Source organism: Spermophilus citellus (assembly GCF_964194105.1).
Source record: "Spermophilus citellus genome assembly, chromosome: 10".
NCBI lineage: Eukaryota > Metazoa > Chordata > Mammalia > Rodentia > Sciuridae > Spermophilus > Spermophilus citellus.
Window position 1 is genome coordinate 8,315,208 of NC_138197.1, and position 25,433 is coordinate 8,340,640.

Consider the following 25,433-nt stretch of genomic DNA (forward strand, 5'->3'; position numbering starts at 1 on the left):
GTTAAAGACAGTTGAACAAGTTGAACTTGACAGTTCCTTCTACCATAGCCTGGTTTATTAGTTTACCTTGAAATGAAGCATTTTATTGAATTTGTTACAAATATGTGTGTAAACTATTATCTTCTAGTCTGTACTGAGCAGCAAGAAAACTGATTATCATTTGCTTAACTTTGTTGCTTTCTACAAAACATCTCTAGGCTTCACATTTGGGTTTTCAGTTAAACTCAGCATGATGCTCTTGATAGAGCTCCTCTTATTTCCCTATTTCTTAACACTGTAATAGTGTCTTATATACTCATACTCTACAAACACCTAAATATCTTAGTGTAGTAATTATCTCAATACACACACATGAAAAATGTTGATTCAACTTTTCATGGAACTTAGATTTTAATTCAGAAGTATTTTATACTCTTCATCCTGCTCTCATGGGGGCTTTGTCACTTCCCTTGACTGATCTCCTTGTGTTTTGTTTATTTCAAAGTTTCTTATATTTATTTCAGGAGAATTATGTAAAGTATGAATAACATTAAATTCAATTAGAAATAAATTTTATAATATTGGAGAGTTAGGGTGTTAAAATATTTTATCTCATTATTCCATACTTCCATGTAGAGACTCTGATACAAATTATAGCTAAAAGTGTTGCATGGATCAAAAATTTAAGATGTGGGCTAAAAAGCTTGAGTAAAGTACCCAAATTGACGTTATGGTTGTGTTATTTAATGCAGTTTTACCAAGTGATCACAAAACACTGGATACACACACACACACATACACATACACGTTTAAAGAAAGGAGTCTTGGAGATGTCAGTCCTCTCCTGGGGAAAACAAAACAATGTTTAAAAAATATTGTTATTTGAGGACTAACATTTGCTAAAGCAGGCTAATATTAGAGTAGGCATTTCTCCTCTAAGTATGAAGTCTTGAGCATATTACATTAATTCTCACAAGCCAGGGATTATCACAAGCCTAACAACTAAGAAAAACCCAGGATCAGAGGAATTCTCAGCCCGGTTCTACAAGAAGTTGAAAAAAGAATGAACACTAATTCTTCTAAAATTATTTTATGAAATAGAAAATATAAAAGACCTTCTAACCTCATTCTATGAAACTAATATCAACCTGATGCAAAAACCAGACAAAGACACATCAAGTAAAGAACATTTCAGACCAGTATTGCTGATGACCACAGATGTAATAATTTGCAATAAAATTATGGCAAACAGCATACAAAATCATATTAAGAGATAGTATAACATGATCAGTGGGCTTTGTCCCAGGGATGCAGGCTTGGTTCAACACATGGAAATCAATAAACATATTTTTAATTAAATAGATGTAAAGACAAGAATCAAAAAAAATTATCTCAATAAATGCAGAAAAAACATTTGACTAAATACATGGTCAAAACACTAGAAAACTATGTATAATAGAAATACGTCATAACACTATAAAAGCTGTCTATGGTAAACATATGGAAAATATCCTCCTCCTCCTCCTCCTCCGAATAAGGAGACTTTACTGAAAACAGAAAATGGGGAACAAAGGATTACAAACAGGAATGTGGACTCCTAGCAAACAAAAACAAAAACAAAGAACAAAAAGGGCAGGGGAGAGGGGTGTTGGGAGGACAAGAGGAGGTAGCAAGAGTGAGGAAAAGGTGTGATATATTTTTTCTTCTTCCCATTTCTTTTTAAAAAGCCAACACAAAGAAACACACGCACACACAACCCTTTGTTCCCGAGTAGAAACATAAATGTGGAAGAATCAAAAAACTCTGTTCTTCTCTCTTCCAAAGGCAAAAAAAAAGGGAGGGGGGTAGCAAGGAAAAGGCTTAATTTTTTTCTTCTTCCCATTTCTTTAAAAAAAAAGCAACACAAGGAAACACACAGGGACACACAACCATTTGTTCCTGAATAGAAACATAAATGGGGCAGAATCGAACACTCTGTTCTTCTCTTTTCCAAAGGCAAAACAGAAAAAGAAAAGGCAGGTTGCAGACTATGCCCCATAGAGACCCCTTCTGCAGCGGTGTGTAGGAAGGGGCGGCCTGCGGGTTTGTGCAACACCTGGCAGCAGCGCGGGCAACAGAGGTAGCATGGGGAGTGGGTCATGGGCTTCACCCCCCTAAAGGAGCAGGGGGTCCAGCTTGTCAAGTCTAGGGCTCCCTCTCCGAGTTCTGGGCACCCATGGGGATATCCCTGGAGACCGGGCCCTCTCCAAGTCCTGGGCCCCTCGCGGAGTTGGTCGCCAGGGCTGCACCCTCCCTAAGTCCAAGGCGCTCACACCATCCCCCTCCCCTGTGAGCCCGCCCCTCAAGGAGGGGGGCCGCGCATGCGCCCAGTGCTTGAGCTCCGAACAGGGGCACCCTGCTGTGCCAGCAGCTGCAGCCACTGTTGTTATGGCTGAGGACTTTCTGCTTGAGCTGCGCCACTTGCTCAGTCAGCAGGCTCCTAGTGGACGCCAGCTCATGTTCTGGCTCTTGAGCTCTTCACTTTCTCCTCCAGGAAGAGATGCTCCAGTTTGCCCTTGGGGCACTTGGAGCCTGCGATGCGGTTGAGCAGCTGCTTGCGCTCAGCCGGGATGTGTTAGTATGTGTCCATGTGGATGAGCGGTATCCGCAGGCTCTCGCTGAAGCTGGGCAAGTCGGGCACCATCTGTGGCTCATCCTTGAGCACAGCTAGGCATGGCGGCCCCAGTGCGGGGGGGGGGGCAGCGACGGGGAGAAGGGAAGTGGCTGGAAGGTGAAGGGGACATTTGCAGCACCCTCGGCACCACCCCTGTAGCTGCTCAAGTTCGTGGAGACCAATGTCAGCTTGGGGGGGGTAAGGGTGTGGCGCCCCATGCCTGACAGAGGGTCCTTTCGCGGAGGCTGCAGCAGCAGCAGCAGTGGGGCTGCACCCTCGACAAGCTGGTGCTGCTTTTCCAAATCCTCCAGGGCCTTGACAAAGTCCTCCGTGAACTCCTGCTCCTCGCTGGCCAACACCTTGGGGTAGAGGAACTGCGTGCTCCTCGGTGTAGTGGTAACCAGCACATTGGTCTGCATGATGAGGCACTCGAGCTCAGGAGAGGCGAGCTTGAGCAGCCTCAGGTCGGGCTGGAGAGCAAGCTGTCTGGGGGCGCCTGTTGGGGGTGCAGTTTGCGGACAGGGGGCCAGAGTTGGCGCTGCTGCCACTTGTTCCCTCAGGCTCAGCTTCAGGGCATCATTCTTCACCACACTGCCTGCCGCCCCTGTTGGCGCCTCAGGGACAAGTGGGCCATGGACACAAAGTTCCTGCCACTGCCACTGACGCTATTTCCCAGGCTTCTCAGTGCCTCATCACCAGGGAAGAGTGTTTCCACCCTCTGCTGCACCGAAGGCTGGCTCCGGTGGGGGAGGGTGGCCAGGGCCTCTTTCCTGGGTCTCCCACCCCCTCCCCTGCCCAGTCAGCCCTGCACCCACCCTGCCGGTGGGCTCTGTGCCTGGCCCTTCTCTGGGGGCTCCTCAGAAACATTATTCTTAAGGGAGAAAAAATTAAAGCATTCCCTCTGAAATTCAAAAAAAGGAAAAGGATGCTTTGTTGCCACTTTTATTCAACATCATTCTTGAAGCTCTATACAAAACAATTAGAAGAAAGAATTAAAGATAATGAATAGAAAAACAGAAAACCAAACTATCACTATTTGCTAATGACAGCTTCTATATTTAGAAAATCCAAAAAATTTCACCTGAAAACTTTCTTGACTAATAAATTCAGTATAATAGTAGAATATAAAATAAACACTCAAACAAAATGAATTTCTATAATCAAGCAATGAATCCAGTGTAAAAACAAATTAGGAAAACCACCCCATTAACAATGGCCTCAAAAAGAAAAATAAAGAATAAAATAAAATTCTTGGGAATCAATCTAAAAAAGATGTAAAAAACCTCTACAATAAAACCACAGAACACTAAAGATAGAAATTGAAGATCTTAGAAGATGTAAAGATGTTCCATGCTCTTGGATAGGCAGAATGATCATAGTCAAAATGGTGATACTAACAAAATAGTTATAGAGATTCAATGCAATTCCTTTTAATCTCCCAATGACATTCTTCATAAAACTAGAAAAAGCAATCATGAAATTAATTTGAAAAAATAGGAGAGCCACAATAGCCAAAGCAATTCTCAACAAATTGAGTGAATTAGAAGGCATCACAATACTAGACCTTAAACTATACTACAGAGACATAGTAAAAAAAGAAAAAAAAAGTACCAAAACATATATATAGACCAATCCATACTAGACAAAGGTGACGAAAACATAAATTGGAGAAAAGAAAGCCTCTTCAACAATTGGTGCTGGGAAAACTGGAAATCCATATGTAGAAAGATGAAATTAAACTTCTATCTCTCACTGTGCTCAAAAATCAACTCAAAGTAGATCAAAGATTCAGACATGAGAATGGAGACCCTGTGCCTAACAGAAAAAAAGAAGGTCCACATCCTCATCTGTTAGCTTAGGATCTGAATTCTTGAACAAGACTCCTAAAACACAAACAGTAAAATTAGGAATCAATAAATGAGATGGATTCAAATTAAGAAGCTTATTCTCTGCAAAGGAAGCAATCTATAACATGAAAAGAGAACCTATAGAATGTGAGAATAAATCCTTAGCACAAACACATCAAATAGAGCAGAAGTCTCCAAGATATATAAAGAACTCAACAAACTTTTTGCTAAAAAAAAGAGACATAACCCATCAACAAATGGATTAAGGAACTGAAAAGACACTTAACAAAAGAAGAAATACAATTGATCAACAAACATATAAAAAAGATCATCATCTTTAGCAATTAGAGAAATGCAAATCAAAGCTATTTCAATATTTTATTTCACTGCAGTCATAATGGCAATTATCAAGAATACAAGCAATAATATTGTTCATGAGTATGTGGGAGGCAAAGGTACACTCATACATTCCTCGTGCCACATCAATGTAGAGTAGGTCAATTTACAATAGCTAAGCTATGGAACCAACCTAGGTATCCTTCAACATATGAATGAATAAATAAAATGTAATATATATATATATATATATATATATATATATATATATATATATATATTATATATATATGTGTGTGTGTGTGTGTGTGTGGTGTGTGTGTCTGTATGTTTGTGTGTGTGTGTGTGTATATGTGAATATATGGAATATTACTCAACCCTAGAAAGAATAAAATTATGCCACTTGCTGGCATTAACTTGAGAATACCATGCTAAGCTAAATGAACCAATAGTAAAGTTCCAAAGGCTGAATATTTTATCTGATGTGCAGATGCTAATTCACAATGAGAGGCACTAGGGAAGAATAAATACACTTTGATTTAGAGAGAGGGAAGTGAAGGGAGGGAAAGAGGTATGCAGTTTTGAAGGATCATGAAATGGATCAGATATTATTACCCTGCACACTTATACAATTACATGACTGGTGTAATTCTGCATCATGTACAAAAAGAAAAATGTGAAATTATACTCCATTTATGTATGCTGTGTCAATGCATTATACTGTTATGTATAGCTACTTTTAACAAATGCCAAAAAGATAGAATCAAACAAATTACAAAATACAAGAAATAAAACACTGTTTTACTGAAATAGAAAGCAACATACACACCAATGCACAGAAAAGAGAACAAGGATAAGCCCAGACATTCAATGCACACTCATCTTTGAGAAGGGGTCCAATAATACAGAATGAATAAAGGATAGTTAGTCTATTTAACAGATGGTGCTGAGGACACTCAATATCTGCACGGGGAAGAAAGAAAACAAAAACTTATCTTACATCATATCAAACATCAACTCAAAGAGGAGAAAATGTAACAGTGAGAGGTGAACCTGTAAAATTCCTGGAAGAAAGTACTGGGGTCCCATTTACCAATCTCTTCCCATCCTACTAAGGTGACAAATATGATCTCTACACAGTGTTATATGTGTCAAAATATCATGCTATACAACACAAGCAGATGAAGTTGCTATTTTTCAATCTAAAATAGAAATAAAGAAAGAAGAGCATAAGTTTGTGAGCAAAATATACAAAGAAAACACAGAAGAAACACTTTATAACATTGATCTAGGTAATGGTCCTTTGGCTATGACAACAAAAGACAGGGAACAGAACCATAAACAGACAAGTATAATTCCATTAAACCAAAAGCTTTTGCACAGCACAGTAAAGCATGAACAGTGAAAAGATTCAACTGTTGGAATGAGAGAAATGACTTACACATCACCTGAGAAGAGTGTAAAATCTGAAACATCAAAAAATTCCTATGAAAAACCATTAAGTGAGCTGGGTACAGTAGGACATACATTGAATACCAGTGATTTGAGAAGCTGACATGGGAGAAACACAAGTTTAAAACCAGCCTCATCACATTAGCCAGGCCCTAAGCAACTGAGTGAGACCCTGACTCTAAATTAAAATAAATAAATAAATAAACAAATAAACAAATAAATAAATAAATCTCTGAGGAAGTGGCTCATTAATTAAGTGCTGTGGGTTCAACCTCTAGTTGCAATATATAAACATAAACAGAGAGTAGCATGTTGTTTGCAAAGAAATGTGGTTAGGGTAAAATGGGGTGCTGCTCTTCAATGGATATAAAGTTTTAATTGCATAAGATAGACAACTTTTAGATATTTGCAGCATAATTCTGTACTTACACTTTATAATAATATAATGTTCACTTATATGTTTTCAGAGAACATATATCCTACTTAGTGTTCTTACTATTGTGCAAGGGAGGAAGGTAGGATACAAGGGACTGAGGGAGGGAAGGATGATGGAGAGAGAGAGTAGGAGGCAGAAGGCAGGGAAAGGAGGACTAGCCCCATGATGCTGTTTCTATATTACAGTCAGAATTCCTGCTCAATATGGACCTGTTTTTGAGTAAATAGTCTGCTGTTGCTTTCATAATTGTTATTGATTTTATCTTACTACTTATTTTTCAAAAGTAAATTCCCAGAAGGCAACAGACCAAAGGTATAAACGCATCACACAAATGTAACCTGCAGGTATACTGCATTTGACCACCTCATGTACACTGAGTTTTCATTCCCATTATCACAAATTCCAATGGGCCAAGGAAATATGGGAGCTAAGAGAGAATTGGGTACAATGTGACCATGTCCTATCCACAAGTAAGTTAAAAAAGGGGAGCATGATGAAACCCAGGTAGGCCACACATTAATGCCCAACCAGAATTAGATTCAAATACAGAAAGAAGACAGCCTTGTCACTCAAGGTACTTCACTGTGTTAGCCCACCTTTCCAGCTGAGGATGTGAAGGATAGGGAAAGCAGGGTAATCCACAGTCACTTTTATTCCAGCTCTTTCAAACTCTTAACAAACCAGCTGAAGAAATTGTTCACAGATATCAAGGTGTAGTAAAAACAATTGCACTGGTTCTGTGTAACATATTCACTGCTTTGGTATTAATGAACACAACATGGATGTGTAAGCTCTCCAATGTGACTTGTTCATAAGTTTGCATTTAGAATTGATATGGCATACAAAAAGATGAATGTTAGAAATCTTGCTAATAATTTAAAATTCTGTAGTAAGGACAATTAAAAGACAAAAGGACCATGACATGTGAAGAGATCACAGAAGAAAGAAATAGATTTCTGTGGCATGATGTCAATGGTAGAGGTCACCTGCTTTTAGACAGGGAGTCTAAGTTTTCATTTTTCATTGGTCCTGACAAATTACACAAGTTGCCCTAAAAATACCAGTAAAAAGATATATATTTCCCTGGAGAAAGTGGTGATTCTAGGATCTGGAAAGATAAATTAAAAAAAATGAGCCTTAACATATGAAGGAGGAAGAGAATGAAGAGTAGGAGGAGAGTCTCCCAAGGTGTCCAACATGTGAATTCCTGACAAATGACAAAAGAACTAAAGTAAAAGATCCTGAAAGAGTGAAAGCTGGAAAAATATGAGCAATAAAATAAAAACCTTTAACAGTAAATTATAAGTGAAAGCAACAAATGAATGTATATTTTCTGAGAAAACATAATTGACTACATTGATAAAAAGTGATGGGAACAAACAAACCTTTCATATACAAGAGTTCAAAACAATTCAGGAGAATAGCATCCCCACCTGCATGTGGAGTTTAGTATCTTTGCCATTTTGTGGGTGAGCAGATTCAGTGACTTGATTGCAATAGTGAAAGAATAAGGGAAAATATTACATTCCCAAAGCATGAACCTGGCACAAACTACATTGACAATGGATGGACTGTAGAGCTTCAAATATTTCGGTGACCATCAGATAACCTCATCATGCTGTGACAACAAGGCACTACAAATCCATACTATTCCTTCCAAAATTATTTAATCAGTTTTCTTTATAGGTTACTAACAATGACCCTTTTCACAAGCAGGAAACAAACCATAAGGATATTCTCTCCCTCAGTGTTGAGTGCCTACCTTTCAGTTATCAAATAGAATAATTAGTTTTAATTTGTTTTAAATTAACAAATATTTATTGCGCATGTTAATGAAATTGAGCATAATATTTCCAAATGCATGGTACACAGTGATCATATCTAATTATCTATCTTCTACTTTCATTGATTGCCCTGCCCCAGCACCCTTCTTACTCTCCAGAAATTAGTATCAGGCTTCCATATTACTTCTAAAAAATCAACTTAGGGTGTAGGTGATACACATGGTAATAGAAAAAAGATTTCTGCAGCCACAAACAAGCATTTGCAGGAATGAACTCTCCCTACATCTCCGAGAACATAAATGTTAACACCTGGCTGAGTCTCCCTTTATCTCACTGTACACAATCAGAAAAATGATCTCCAGCTATTTCCTTCACTATGCTGACCTTAATTTTTCCATAAATCTTCTATTTGGCTTCAGTTCCCACCACCTGAGGACAGAGGTTCCACTGATATCATCAGAAACCCCTATGGCACCAAACCTCAAGGTCCCTCCTTTGTCAACCTGTGGTTCACTTTTTAGTAGTTTTTAGAACAAGAGGTCTGCCTTTCTTTTTAAAATCATCTCTTCCAGAAATTCATGTCATTACATTTTTCTGGTTTTCTATTTCCTTAACTGGATGCCCTCACTCTCTGTCTCCTTCATATAATTTTCTTCTCCATGGCTAAATATAGGTATGTTCCCAGCTCAGAGAAATGCTCCCTGTACTTCTATATCTTCACCTACACCTAGGGTCATACTCAGTCTCATTTCAGTATTATTCACATTCCCCTGCCTTCCAAATATTAATTTTCTTCCCAGTCCTCTCCTCTCACCTTCAGACATGTTTATATGGATATCAAGGAGAAATCACAAACATCAACACAAAAGCCTTCTTCAAGACTAACACTCTTTTCCCTGCCTCATGTGGTTTTTCTGCAACTACCCTAGAGGGCTCAAGTAAAAAATTCAGCAATTGTCCTTGATCTTTTCAACATTACACTCATGCCAATCTATCCCCCAAACCTGCTTATCCTAAAGACAATATTATAATCATATACGTGTGAAAGAGGGACACAGAGAGATATGTATTCAAAATTATTGCTTTACAAGTATACAATTATACGTGCATTAAATATTATAAAATATATAATTATAAATAAATAAATCAGGTTAAACCACTTTTATTCCTGTTATCAAGTCATGACATCATGTTATATAATACATATTCCATTGACAATCATATCCATGGGGACAAGTTCTGCTAAATGGCCACAAATCCTCATATCAAGGGACTTAAAAGCTGCTTTTGCCAAAAAGCACTGAATATTCACTTAGGCCTACAGATGCCCAATGGACAACTACAAGTGAGATAACACTTGGCATCTCTGAGATATATTTATTCTATTTAATGGCTTTTACTAATCACAGGTTAGAAAAGAGAAATACCTGCAATATTAGTAAGGACTCCTGAAACATTCCAGGCACAACAGGTGTAGAAAGAGGCCATTATTGAATTGAAACCCTTATCCCACTTCTGAATAAATTTTGAAAAAACTATATGTATATATGTAATATATATATATATATATATCACAAACACACACACACACACACACACACACACACATACGCACACATACATACACTGGGTAGTTAGTGTAATACCCCCTTTCATAGCTGGACGATTAATTTCATACAAACAATTAATGAAGATTTGTACAAAAAAAATTAAAAAGATGCTTGTAATACAAGTACTGAATGGCTTTCTAAAATGTTTCTTAACCAAGCCAGACAATAAGTAGGCAGATACTATGGTGGATGCTAGAAAAAAGTCAAAAGTACATTTCTGGCACCATCAATACTATTTAGACATGCATTTTTGTTGAATTTAGTAATTCTAACTATAAAACCAAAGTTAAATATCCATTCTATTCAACAACCATATATATGTCTCACATAAGATACTAAACTAGCATCTAAATTGTCTCAACTATAGTTTTATATCATAGCACATGTCTGGTGGTTATTGATTGAATTAAAATTAAATAAAAATTCATTTCTCTTCACTTTAAATTATTTCTCATAATAAAGAAAAAAATTAAGTTTTTAAATCTGCATCAACAAACCTTGCAGAATAATTTTGGTTAAAAAAGAATATGGATTTATAATTATAATGAATAAATCACTATGGATAATATAAATATTGATTCAAATGATGTAATAGTAATTAAAGTCATCAAATGACCTATGTGTTTTGAATTTTAGCATCTGTTTTAAATTTTAGCATGTGAAAAGGGGAGTAAAGAACAAAACAAAATTCATACTATTCAAAGTTAATGGCCAATTCCTAAATAATTATGAAATTGTATTATAATGTCAGAGTTTCTGACCTAGAAATATATGACTAACTTACATACAAGAATGTTATTTTGTATATTTAAATATTTTAGAAGAGAAAATGTTTTTGAAATAGTTTATAATTCTAAGTATTTGCTGAGTTTAGAATAAATTCTAATAGTTCTGAAACATTCTGTACATTATAGAAAAATTCTTCTTATAGTTAAAACTGCCTAAACTACATTCACAGTTCCTTTCAGTGAACTTCAAAAAAATTCATGTATCCTTCATTATTTCATATTTTGAACAAATCATGACCTCATTAACTTTATAATAAACATTTTGTTTTCCTTAAAAAAGTAATGTAATATCACACTTGTTCTATTATAGGTTTTATTCTGTGTGTGTGTGTGTGTGTGTGTGTGTAAACTACACTAAAGTTAGCATAGGTTAAAGTTTTTATACTCTTCACCATGCACTTTTCTATATGATTTAAGTAAATCACATTTTCAGATTGGAATTCATTATGTAATATTTAGAATTATGTGAAATATTCTATAATTGTAATAATTGGCTCTTCATTGTTATTATATCTTGATCATTTAAACTCATTTAAAATTTAAAATTTAAATCATTTAAAATTTCTTCATATCGGAAGTATGTAGTCAGATTTCATTAAAGATCAATATAGCATGAAGAGACAAATATAACAAATTGATTTATAAGAAATCATACAGATAAGAAATTATCAATAAAACCCAAACAAAAGCTGTAGCAGTAAGTTCTCTCATAGAAACACAAAAGCGCACACACACACACACACACACACACACACAGTGAATGTACTACAGAACTTTAAAGAAGCTTTAAAGTAATTTTGTCAGAAGTTATTTTTTTCTGAATTTCTAACCCACTGAAATTAAAATTTACAAATTATTTTGAACAATATTACAGTCTGTTCAGTAAGTATAAGTGTTTTTAAATGTATATTTGCTAAAAGTTGGCTATACAATTATAAATGGACTTATTAGTAGTTATTAAAGAGAATTTCCTAGAATTAGACAAGTTCATATTTTTCAGCTTGGTGTGGGGAGTCCTTTAATGCCAAATAGCAAGGGCTTAATGACCCTTAATATTAACTTAAGTGTCACTTAATATAGTTGATTCTATTAAATATCTCAGTATCAATGACAAAATATATGCTGTCAAATTTTTAGAGATGGCAACTACCCTTAAAAAATGGTTGTTTATCACATATGTTGGCCAGATCTGTTTACATTAAAAGTCTTTAAGCTTCTAGGTTATATAGTACAAATGTAGGAAACAGTACACATAATCGAATGAAACAAACCTGGATTTTAGTTCTATTGTCACTATTTCCTAGCTAGTTAACTTCTTCCTTTTCATTAATTACTGTGAGCCACCATTATTCAAGATAAATTATTAATATGTCTTTTGTGGGACTCTTTGGATTGACTATAATGCAGTCAAAGTGAATACCACACTGCTTGGCACATGGTAGTAATTTTACTGTAGCTAATATATTTATAAATAGTTGACTTTTAATGCAAATTATGTATATGCCATCAAATTTGAGAAAGGAAGGTAGAAGTGTAAAAAAATGACTGAGATAGCAAAGAGTCATATCCTTGAGTGTCCATCATATGGTCAATTCTAAGGAAGACTACCTATGTGAGGCATATGTGAGGGCAGAGGAAGGAGAGGAAAGCATCAGGCTGACTTCATTCCCATTTAGCGGGGACTCTATTCTCTCCAACAGTTTTAGTTTTATTACATGTCCCTGAATCCACAAAGCACTGATTCAGACTGATGAAAAGCACACTGGTATCTTTTCTCTTTTGATGGTTCACATGACAACTTTATTTTTGTTGCTGGATTTCTCTAGTCGTGTAGAGTATTTTCTGGTTTTGCTGGCATGATTCTTGATTGGAAACAATCATGCGGAAACAGCTATTATATGACTTGAGAGTGATATTACATTCCAGGTATCATTTTTGTCTTTGTAAAATAGATAAAATAATAGTGATGTAGCCAATACCTTTTCTTTGTGGAGAAAAAAAATCAAACTATTTATTATTTTGCATCATCTCCCAAATTCTAATTTTAATCTAGACTTTGTAAAGAATGTTCAAAGCCCAATAATATTTCTGCTATAGTTTTCCAGATTATAGCAAATTAATGCTTTGGTAGCAGGATGGAGGTGAGGGGAGGAGTGAAGGACTTATTCAACAAATAGATATAATGGAATCAAAGACCTCCCAAACCTCTGACGTCCCTGGAGGCCTGTGAAAGGAGTACTTACAGAGGGCAGCTTGCAGTGGAAAGGACCTGAATTGTATCTGAAGATTAATACTCATGGTATTGCTCTAAATCACAGCTTAGAAAGTAAGAAATAATGGCTAATGAGAAATAACAGTTAAATTGTTACAAACAATCAAAAGTGTTGCTGGAGAAACCAAGTCTTCACATTGCTTTATTGCAAGGCCAATAAAGAAAATGGAAACAAAATCTAACTACAATGTTTCCCAATGTTATTTAATATGAAGCTGTCAAAGATACAAAAATAGAAGATTTGCATATTGGTTTGAATAAATTGAGCCTGAGGAAGTTCAATCAATAACTTACTTTAAGACCTTTAATCGCATAAGGTTTTTGGCTGAGATTTTACTTTGTTTTATTCCAAAGGACCCAAGAGATACATTATCCTTCAGTCAAGTACAGAGCCCTTACCTGTTGTTGAGATTTTGCCACACTATTTGTTACAATAAACCAGAGATTGAAATAGTGGTCAGCATGATTAACCATGTACCAAATCTTTACATAAAGAAGTAAATTTGATGCATATTTAAAATGAAATCCATTTTTTTCGGGTAGAAGAGTTTTTCTTAGCAACATAAAAAAACTCAAATTACTACTTAGCATTACAGAAAATACTTCAAGAATTAGCTTATGATCTATGAAAATGTCCAATAATTATAGTCCTTTTTTCTACTAGGTTGGGAATTAGTCTTCAGTAAAGGCTTTAGATTTAAATAATCAATTTCACTATGTTTTGTGTTTGCCTCTCAATACTTAAATAAGAATAAAATAAAGAACAATGGATCTGATCTATTGTAATAAATTATGTGAGTTCTGTTCTGACAGTAACTAACATGGGAAGAAAGGATCATGAAGAGGGCCTTGAGAGGGCAGTGGGCCCATTCCCATAACTTTATTCTAATAAAACAGAGGATGTCAATATTTATTCCCTTATTATAGATAGAACTCCACCACTTATATATTCACCTTGTATTGAGGGGACATTAGTCATGGCTGAGTACTCTGATTTCCCCACTCCATCTGGACAGCTCAATGAACAGACTCCCTCCTTCAGGATCAAATGAGATAATGCATGCAAAATCACTTTGAAGAGCATAAAGTATTTCACAAATGCAAAGTATTATTACTTTCAGATGAGTAATTAGTGCTTTTAGTAATAAAGAAGTACCACTTCACAAAACTAATTTATGAATGATAGTTCTTTGGAAATGACCCTCTAATCAGTTGGGCTCATACCTAAGTGATAAGTAGTATAACTTTAGTCACTTTATCTTACTTTTCTGCTGAGAATTCAAGAAATGTTTTAAGAACAAAATCTATCAAGCTTAAAAGATATACAGTGTCTACTGTTTTTCACTGAAAAATATCTAGAATTCTAGAAAAGATCATTCATTAAATAAAGCCTCCAGAAATATTTGTTGTTTAAAATCAAATATGAACAAAAAGTATTGAGATTTTTTTTTAAAAATCACATTTTATATAAAGACAGAGAGAGAGAGGAGGGGGTGGAGAGAGAGAGAGAGAGAGAGAGAGAGAGAGAGAGAGAGCGCATTTTCCTGCATCATCTAATTTGTTGTCTTTTTAAAACTACAAATGTCTCTCTGATTACATGTTCATGTGTTACCTGCAGCGTGGTATAAGTCTATTCCTCTTTCTGAATGGGTAAATTTCTTTATTAAAATATTTTTATTGGTGTATAACCATATACAGAATAGTTGGTCTCCTTGTGGCATTTTGCACATGCACAAACATAATTTGACCAATTTAATTCCTCTACCCACTCTTTGATCCTATTCCTCTACTCCACTGGTTTTCCTGCACATACACTTTTTTTTCTAACCAGCTTCCACATAGGAGAGAAAATATGTGATCCTTGCATTTCTTAGCCAGCTTATTTCATTTAACATGATGCCTTCCCTGTTCCATCATTTTTTTTTTTTTTTTGCTAATGGCATGTCATTAATCTTTATGGCTGAATACAACTTCATGGAATATGTATGGGAAACATTATTTTTTTTTCCATTCTTCTATTGATGGATACCTAGCTTGGTTCCATAAACTGATTCCTGTGATTCATGCTGCAATAAACATGGATATGCACATATATCAATTTTCTTCTATGAGAAATTCTAAAAACTACTGAGATTTTAATCTTATATATTTTATTGATGCTTAATTCAATTAAATGTAAACTATTTTCATGAATTTAAAATATAATTTTTGAGCACAAATGATGGCTCTGTTCTTTAAAATATAATGTCATTGACATGATATGCTTTTGACATCTTGAAGAGTTATAAGTAATCAAATCTATAACTAAAACAGAAAGCATGAATTAACTATGAATTAAATATATGGCATTAGAATAATTTTAAGCATCAATTAACAAATATTTTTTTTAATGATGGAATAACTTGAGTTTGAATTGTTAGAACTTCAATCTTACGTCATATAATTTTGTCTCTATGATATTCTTTAAAAGTTTACAAGTATATGGATAGTAGGAAGATAGACATAAGTACACAGACAACTTAGCCATCTTATAAAGTAAGAATTAAATTAAATCTTCAAAGTATTAAATATCAACATAAAATATCCCCTAATAAATTTCGGACTTTTAAAATTTTGCTCAGTTTTTCAAAATTAGATTATTTATATTAATATCTTGAAAATATACATGAAAGTCTTAAAACATGGGCAATAGGCTTGAAGCAATAAGAACATAATATTTTTAAACCTCAGAAGTAAATTTTATGATATTTCTTTAAATAATGCATGCTAGAATTTCATAAAATTAAACTTATTTACAAAAGGGGATTATATGGCAATACTATTATTCTTTCTACTATCAAAAAACACAATTTTCCCATAGATTACAAAATGAAATATGTAAAAGCTCTTCTGATTTCCAAACTTTAAATAAGAAATACTAAAACTGTGAGATGTCACTCCAAAACAAGATGTACTACAATTAAACTTTTAATATAAATTAAATATAAATTTTAATCCAGATTAACAAGCATATGTTTAGAAATGCCTGGACAATTTCAAAAATTAGATGAAAATAATTAATGCAATTCTTTTAGTAGAACATTACTTTTGCATTTTGTAATATGTCATTCTTAGCATTAATGATTCTAACTAGTCTTCTGCTAGTAAGAATAATTATAATAAATTTTTGGAGAATATTGTGTGGGTTATTTTTCAATGTTCCATTCCATTACAACATGAGTTATAAGAATCTCATGTACAATAAATAATTTATATTAATATGTATAGATGTTTATACAATATATATGAATATTATAAATACCTATATAGTTATAGGTCTATATAAAATCTATAATTCAATTGAGAAATTTCATCATTGGATAAATAATAAAGACTATATCAATGTAGTTTTTACTCAAATATTTTAATAGACATTCTTTAGAAAGCTTACACAGAAAATATGAAAAATTCTCATATAACCTCTTCTCACACAGTTTCCTTAATATTAACATTGAACATTAGTGTGGGACATTAGTTTCAATGGCTGGACTAAATTTTATTTAAAATTGTTAATTAATGCCCATAGTTTAATTTTGTGTAGGTATTTGTAAACCCTTTATTTTGTAAAGTCAATGGGTTCTGAAAAGTGCATGAAGTCATATTACAGTGTCATGCTGGATAGCTTCATTGACCTATAAATGCCCTGCACTATTTGTGAAACCCTCATTCCCCTTAAGCCCCCGAGAAACACTGATTCCATTACTGTCTCTATAGTTCTGTCTTATCTAGAATGACATATAATTGAAATTATACAGTAAGAACCTTCTTTAGAATAGTTTTATCATTTTACTATATGCATGTAACTTTCAACCATGTCTCTTTGTATCATAATAGCACATTTCTTTTTATCACACAATTAGATTACATTATATGAATACACCACTATTTGTTTATATATTCAACTATTGGAGTTCATTTTGGTTTCTACTTATTGACAATTTAAAAAAAGCTTATGTAAATAGCAGTGTGCAGGTTTTTGCATGGACATGTATATTTCCATTCATGTGAATAAATATTAGGAATGTGATCATTGAATTGTATGGGGAATCTATGTTTAGCTTTGTAAGACACTGTTGAACTCTCTTCCAAAATGGCTGAACCATTTTTCATGTCTAATAGCAGTAAATGGGAATTCTTGTTCATCTACATCAGATTTTAGCCATTTTAATAAGTGTGTATTTGTGCTTTATCATTGTAGTTTGCAACTTTCTGATGATATGAGGCCTGGAACACCTTTTCATAGGCTTTATTGTTATTTGTATATCTTCTCTGGTGAAATGTCTTTTCAGATCTTTTGCCCATTGCTTTTTCTTTCCAATTTCTTAACAGTGTCATTTTTTTGTTGAATATAAATTATTTTTGTGTTTTAAATACAAGTACATTGTCAAGTATGTATTTTTTGAATATTTTCTCTAAGTATAGATCTTCTGGGTTTTTTTTCTTTTTAATGACTATGTATTACAAAGTACTACAAATAAGTGGATGATTCACGTTAATAATTAGAACAAATACAAAATCTCCTTGAATAGGACACAGACCACACTTAGCAAAAAGAGTAATCATGTGAAGACACAGTGAGCAAGAGTCATCTGCAAGGCAAGATCTCAGAAAATGAATCTGCTGACACTGTAATCTTGGACTTCTAGAGCCCAAAATTTTGAGGAAATGAATTTCTGTTGCTTGAGCCATGGTCTGCATATCTGTATTAATATGTATAGATGTTTATATAATATATTATAGATGAATAATATATATAAACTAGTGTCTAGTGTTTGCCCTATACCCTTCAATCAGTGATGAGAAGGTTCAAATTTATGCCAGGCTATTGTTCATTAAAGGAACAATAAAACAGCAAAACTCCTCAACTCCTTTTGTATTTAAGATATTTTTAAGAAGATTTTGCAGAACACTTAATTTCTTCTAATTTTCCGTCTATGTATAGTGTGTGATAGTTAATTCTGCTGTTAATGAGACATAAAAATAAAGAACAGCAGTAGAAAGGGTCTCATGAAGCATTTGATGGAGCTGCTTCTTTCTCTCTGCACCTGCTTAATTAAGCTTTTTAAGCAGAAGTCTATTTGTTACATAACTGGATAATGACTTAATTTGAACGAGTTAGCAATTTCACACCTTCTAAGCATAAGGTGAATATTAAGTAAAATCAGTAATCTAATATCCTCACATAGGTCACTTTTATTACCTATAATTAAACAATGAGATAAACTTGCAGTTTCAAATTCAAATACTCGATTACCTGCACTAATGGAGGGAATAAGACAACAGATAATCTGAGACAGTGTCATTTAGGATTAGCTATGGAATATGTTTTGTATTTTCATTCCTTTATGTTTGATAGTGTAGGAATACATGTCAATTCAAATAATAAAATTATCATATTTAAAACAAGTACCCAACCTCTGAATCCTACCATTGTATGTCTATGCCTAAGAATCTTCATAATATTCTCCTTGCAGTGAATAATACAATATATTTTAATTGGCATATTTATCAATTTAATTTTAGTAATATTAGTATTATTTAAATGACACATGTAATTTATCAGACCACTCCAGGTCCCAGGGCTCCATTAGATATTCATTGCTTAATTGTTGCTAGTGCCAGTCAGTTGATTTCCCAGCATTAGAGTTACTGATCTTAGTTAAAAACAGGAAAGGTCATTATTTCCTGAGACTCAAATGTCTTTCTCACCAGTTTCATAGCACAAATTAGCATACACATTAGTTATTAATGCTAGAAAATAATGAAGTGACTGCTTCCAGGGAAACAGGATGCATGTTTAGTAAGTTATAATAAGAAGTATGGGCAACTGTAATTTTTTGATTAAAAAAATCCAAGGTTCAATTGCATTTTTTAAACCTCACTCTCAAGATCTTCTCCATAGAGTATCCACTGCAATAAACGTCAAACACATGACCTATTTTGTGATTCCCTTCTTTGCACCTATAAATGACTTCATTACACTTAACAACAACAAAAACAATAAAAATAATATTGAAGTTTTTCTTTGGCAAATTTCTATTTAATATGACTCCTGAATATTTGTAAACCAACTTCATTTTGTTTATTCTTACTTGTATTATTTACTGATAATTATTGAGTATCCTGAGTACCAGATTTCAGAAATACAAAAAATATGTACAAAAGTGACCTTGGACCCATAATACTTATACTTAAGAATGGGGCATGATGATTGTGCAAGGCAAAATATTTTAAGTGCAATCATAGTCCTGAAGAGGGAAAAATTACAACTATTTCAAAGTTCTGTGAAAGAGGTGGCTTAATGAGGATTCTAATAAGAAATGTGAGAAACAGAGATATATAGATAAGAAGGCAATTTAGGTTGCAGGAACAATTTGAACAAGGATAATGAGACCCAAAAATATTGTCAATGACTTTCCTAGATTGGCTACACCATACTAGTAAATGTTAGCATTATGTAAGCAGTATGCTCAATTTTCATATGTGATATTATTTAACTTAATAACAACCAAGTTAGTTAAGTATTATCTTCAACTTGAAGATAAGTAAACTAAATAAAATATGAAAGATTTAAGTGCTCTCTTATTCCAGGTTTTTCAAGAAACAAGAAGCAAAAAAGGATTACATGTGTTAAAAAAAATTATCAGTGGAAACATGTGTCAGTTAAGGAGGTGGGGGACAATAGAGGGGGACTGTCAAATTTAAGGCAGTTTCTACCCTGAGTTAAGGGAAAATTAAAGGAAGAAAAGTCAGGTGAAACTCTCTCAAAATGCAGAGCAGTTGGAGAAACTTTGGCAAACCATGGGGTATTCTTTAAGCCAGAGCCACACTCAGAGAAGTCACATATCTTCCAGCAATGGACCTACTTCAATTTCCCAATTCTTTCAGTTACTGGATGAAGCAGCCCATGGGAAACAGGCCAGCACACCCACCACAGGGAAGGGTCTCTAGAGCATAGCAGCTAGGATCAAAGTCAGTTAGTTCCCTTCAAAGCCTGACAGAAGTATTCCCAAACTCTCTAAGGTAAGAGACCCAAAAAGTGACCAGTCTAATCTTCAAACCAAGTCTATGCAATGACTTCAACCCAAATACAGGAATAAAAATAAAAACAGCATTATGTAAGTACTTTCTCACAAGGACTACATATGTCAATAATAATTTGGTCATAAGTATTTTAACTTAATCATGATAAAATATTGATTACCCTATTAAAATTTCTTCTTACATGGCACTTCCTATATTTTACATTTAAAATCTTATCAAACAGCAATAGAATTTAAGATTTTGAAATGTATCTACAGTTCAATTAATCCAATCCACTTGTGGTACAGATGAACTAATTCAAGGTTATGAGAGATTTCATGACTTGCTTAGGGTTATTTAAAGAGTTAGTGACAATAAGCATTGACTGTACATGTCCTAACTCATGTTTACAGGGTTATCGTAACCAGTACCAGTTTTCTCCCATTTTTTCCTCCCATTTGTTCCTTTTATTTGGCTTCAAGTTTCTTTATACATAATTATCCATATCATAGCATTCATATCATTGCAAGTTCATTTGCTATTGCAAATTACATAAAACATATTGCAATTACATAAAACTAGCAGCCATAAAAATACAGCATAACGTCCTTAGTATTCTCCAATTTTCAGAACTTTGGCAATGATTGGCTTATGTAGTTTTTGTTTGATATTTGATTTGGTTATTGTTTGTTTCTCTATTGGACCAACAAGGTATGGGAAATAAAACAAGGTATAGGGAATTTGGAGTATTGGCAATTAGCATTATTTGCTTTTATATTTTTTGGTTAATCTGACTAATTATGAAATAAATATAACCTCCTGAATTGTATTAACAACAGTACTAGCAGAGCAAGTACTAAGGAGATGCATTTTCCCCTCCTCATTTATATCCTCTTGCAGACATTAGAGAGCTATGAATGTTAAGGTAACCACATGAAATTGCTGTGACTCAACAATTTTGGACCTACAAAACTGGCAATTTTGTACAGTTTAATGTAATGGATTCCTGTCTTGAACATTGGAACATTGAGGCATTTTGAAAATAGTTTATCATGAGGAAATATCTTAAATTCACAGACTGTCAAAATTATGGGAGTCTATAGGGTTTCATCATTCAATTCTGTACTCTGGCCATGAATCTTCAACAATTTCTCAAGCAGGTTGTTTCACCTCCCCCGCCCGCCTTCTTTAAGGCATCTAACAATGGGAAAACATTCTAATTTCAGACAGCTATAGTTCTCAGGGAATTCCATCTCATACTGAGTTTCCTAGTAACATTATCCTCTGATCTTAGTGGTTTCTAGTGCTTTCTAGACTCAGTTTTAGTATCAACCCCAGGATAATGTGTTCAATATCTTAAACCAACTATTCTCTTTTTAAATTGGAAATTTAAATCTGATCATTTCTTCTAAGGTGTTCTGTATGTTTTTTCACTGTCACGGTCATTGTCCTATGGGTATACTCCAATTTCTGTGAGAATGTAGGTACAATGATTAAACATAATATTCCAGATATGATGTTACCTGTGAAGATTTGAATTCAATACAACCATTAATTTCCTTACCATGACCCATAACTGTTGTCACAGGTTATTATAAACATATACCCTAAATGTTCAACTAGTCAGACACCAAGATACTGTCGAGGATTTAAACTGTGAGTTCGACATGACAGAGACAAACATAAAAGGGATTGAGGCTTCACTTCTGTTTTCAATATGTTAGCATTGATAGACCATGGCACATTGAGATGGTAGTATAAAACACTGCACAGATTGGTCTTTGTCTATATCCTGAGGAATCATGTCACCAATTTCCTCCAAAAAATTATATTATGTTAGACACTACATCATGAATATCATCAACAAAATTGAAACTAATTGGCACTTTTCTCAGTTAAAATCTCAGGAACTAAAAACGACCTTGAGATTGCCTCAAGCTTAAAGACAACATCTTAAAAATATACTAGTATTTTGTTAGAAAACATAGGTTTCCAGTGGGTTTCAGAAGTGTGGAAAACAAGTGCATATATTAAAAAAAACAGTCAAAATCTGTGACTAAACAAACATAGTATGATTTTTTATTTCAGCCATCTTTAATATAATTATTAATATTTCAAGGTGAAGATACTATTTCATAGCACACCCATTTATTCAAAATTCCATGAAGCTTAGGATGAATTTAAGAGAATCAATGTGCCTCAAATTTTAAGTAGTTGTATTACTATACTATCATGTTTCTACCTCCATTAAAATCCCAGTTACTAAAGTGTTCTTGGCCAATATACTCTTTCTCTTACTGTAAAATGGAATATAGTTTCTTCATGGAGGTGAGGTTTGAAACAGTAGTTGTTTTGGTATCACACAGTTTATAAGAATATTTTTTTAAAAATCAATATCAAGGTCACTCTAGCATATAACCAATTTTATTTATTTATTTTACTAATGACTACAATTTCCTTTCACAGTAGCATAACAGGAAAATGTAGTTGCTTTTAAAGCTTATTCACTATATTAGGTCTCTTTGAAATATATGTTGAAAGAAGATACCAGGGTTTTCATATAAAAATAATGTATATTTAGGCAGAGTTGATGGCTACTTTTAAAGTGACAGTTACCTAAAATTCCTATTGGTAGCACTGTGACATTGCAAGTGCAGTTCTTCTTTGAATTGAATAGTTTTGCAGTGAACATTTTAGGTTATGACAAGGTCAGTGTATTTTAGAAGTCTATTTCCTAGAGCATTACATTTAGTAGTGGAAAAGTTTCTTAATACATTTCATTTTACTAATAAACAAGTAAATAGCTAAATAAAAATCAAAACAATTAAAGTCTAAAGGCTCCCTGATTAGGAAACAACGTTCTATATTATACAAATACATGTGTTGCTTGCATTTTAGTGTTGGGCAACACTAGTTCTTTCTGTATTTGGAGATCATATTATTCCTTTTACTAGTAATTCAAAATAATCACTAGGAATTCAATATATTATACTTTCCACACATTCTGTGTTCTTTATGTTCAAATTGCAGTTAGGTCTTCAAGGTTTATAAAAATAATCTTACATTTTAAACAATCATCGCCAAGTCAATCATTGCTTTTAGGCTTAAAGTCATATCTTTTGTAAGTTTCAACCTTGAAGTAAGACAGTCTAGGCTGCATAGACAGTCAGTAAGGGTAACTAGGTTAAAGTTCTCTGTTATCAGTAGTAATTCAGAATGCCTATGATTTGGAAAGTTGTCATAGCTGTATAAATGCACACACTTTTTGTATAAAATACCCAGCTGATTATATATACCTTACCTTGGAATGCCCTCTGCAATCTCCTCTACGGTGGCTCTGGATCATCTCAAGGGGCTGCCTGCAGCATTCAGAGGTTAAGATGTGACGACATGATTTAAACACAAGGCTAATGCCCTCTGCACTAGGAATGAAGTCCTGGAAATAGAAGAGCCTGCTGCACCAGAAATGTTGCATCATTATAGTTTGATGCCTTGCTTATGTATTCCTAAGATCTTTTATTACCATTTAAACAATTGTGAAGTTTCAGAAGATGTTCTTTTTCATTTCTAAGCTATTTTTTAATATTGTTCTAATAGCAGATTTAGCTAAGCCTGGAATGTGAATCACTTTCAAGTAGCATCTTATCTACATAAGCTGGTGCACAATTTCTACTTTTACATCATTTGTGAAAATGATACATTGCATTTTGCATAGTCTATTGCCTTATTTAATAAACTATTTTATATTACAAATAAAGTAAATTTGATTTGATTATAAAGTGACCAAATTTATAAGTAGTAATCAACTACAAAAAGCCTTTTATTTGATTGAAGCACTCTTGAATGTTTGATTTGTAGATGCATAGCTGAATTCTTAATTTCCAAATATAAAACAAATTTCTGTAAGAAGAAAAAAATTGGTCATTACTAAAAATCATATGAAGGCTTAAGTAAGTGTCATTTCTTATCATTGATTTCAACATGATCATCTAAAATGGAATAATAATTTATGATCGTTACATTTAATTATTTTTTTTCAATTCCCTGCTATAATTATCATGGTATTTAAGCAACATTTCTTATTTTCCTGAAGACTGAGGCAATAAGACGGTCTTCTATAATTCAGAAGTATTACAGTTCTAGGGACATAGATAACACTAAATGGCCAATACTTATTCCCCAAATGTTTGTGATTTATCTGTTTTACTGTTTTAAATAGCTGCCAACAAATCATGTTGGCTTTAAACAGTATAATATTTTCATGCAGTGAAAAACTATTTATTTCTATTCACAGGAAAATTCCCACAGATTTAATACATAAATGTAGGTGAATTGGTACTAATAATTTCTAAAACAATTCCACTTTCAATTACAAATTATAATAAAATTGTTTTTAGGTCTAAATGAATGCTACTTAACTTAATGTGTGTATGGATTAAGATATGCTTGATGTGAAGTGCTCACATACTTTGTCTCTCCCTGTTTTGCATGAATTTATAATGACATTTTCTAATACTTTTCTATATTAATTTTAATTCTGTCACCATATTAATGAAGTTTGCTAGGTTTATTTTATGACTTTATTCAAATAAGCATGAAAAAATGTTTGCTCAATAATTCCCATTATTTTCTGTTGATGTTATGGGTCTAAAGTAAAGGTATATATGGATAGGTGTACATGCACCTCTCTGTATGAACTATTTTGTTTAATAGTTTTCATAGATAATTTAAATTATCTATGAAAATTTACTTAATAATTTACATATGTCAGTGTTAATCTTGGTTCATTCATCAGTGTTATATAGTATGTTACTTGAGAAATAATGAATTCTAAATTAAATTATATGTATTTATTTTAGGGAAATGGAATAATATAAATTAAGTAGTAGATGTATCTATGTAAGTTTTGAGAAAAAAGTTCTAATTATACCATCTCATCACTATTTTCCTTTTTGTTTTATTTTCACTCTTTCTTACAGAGAATTTATTAATTATGCTTGACCACTCCATTAAAAATCACATGTACTCAGCAGCTCTGATGTCTGAGGCAGGAGGAGTGCTAGTTCAAAGCCAGCTTCAGTAACTTAGTGATCCCCTAAGCAACTCACTGAGACCCTGTCTCAAAATAAAAAAAAAAAATTAAAAGGGCTGGCATTGTGGCTCAGTGGTTAAGTGCCCCTGGGTTCAATCCTTGGTACCAAATGGGAAAATATT

General features: G+C 33.6%; 1 pseudogene across 1 annotated transcript in view; it reads right to left on the bottom strand.

Annotated features, from left to right (window-relative positions):
- Positions 1–2,163: 2,163 nt before the first annotated feature.
- LOC308659016 (transcription factor JunD-like) overlaps positions 2,164–25,433 on the bottom strand; it is a 38,394-nt pseudogene continuing 15,124 nt past the window's right edge. The window contains exon 2 of the transcript in view: positions 2,164–3,236. The product of the transcript in view is annotated as a transcription factor JunD-like (transcript). The remainder of the gene's footprint in view (positions 3,237–25,433) is intronic.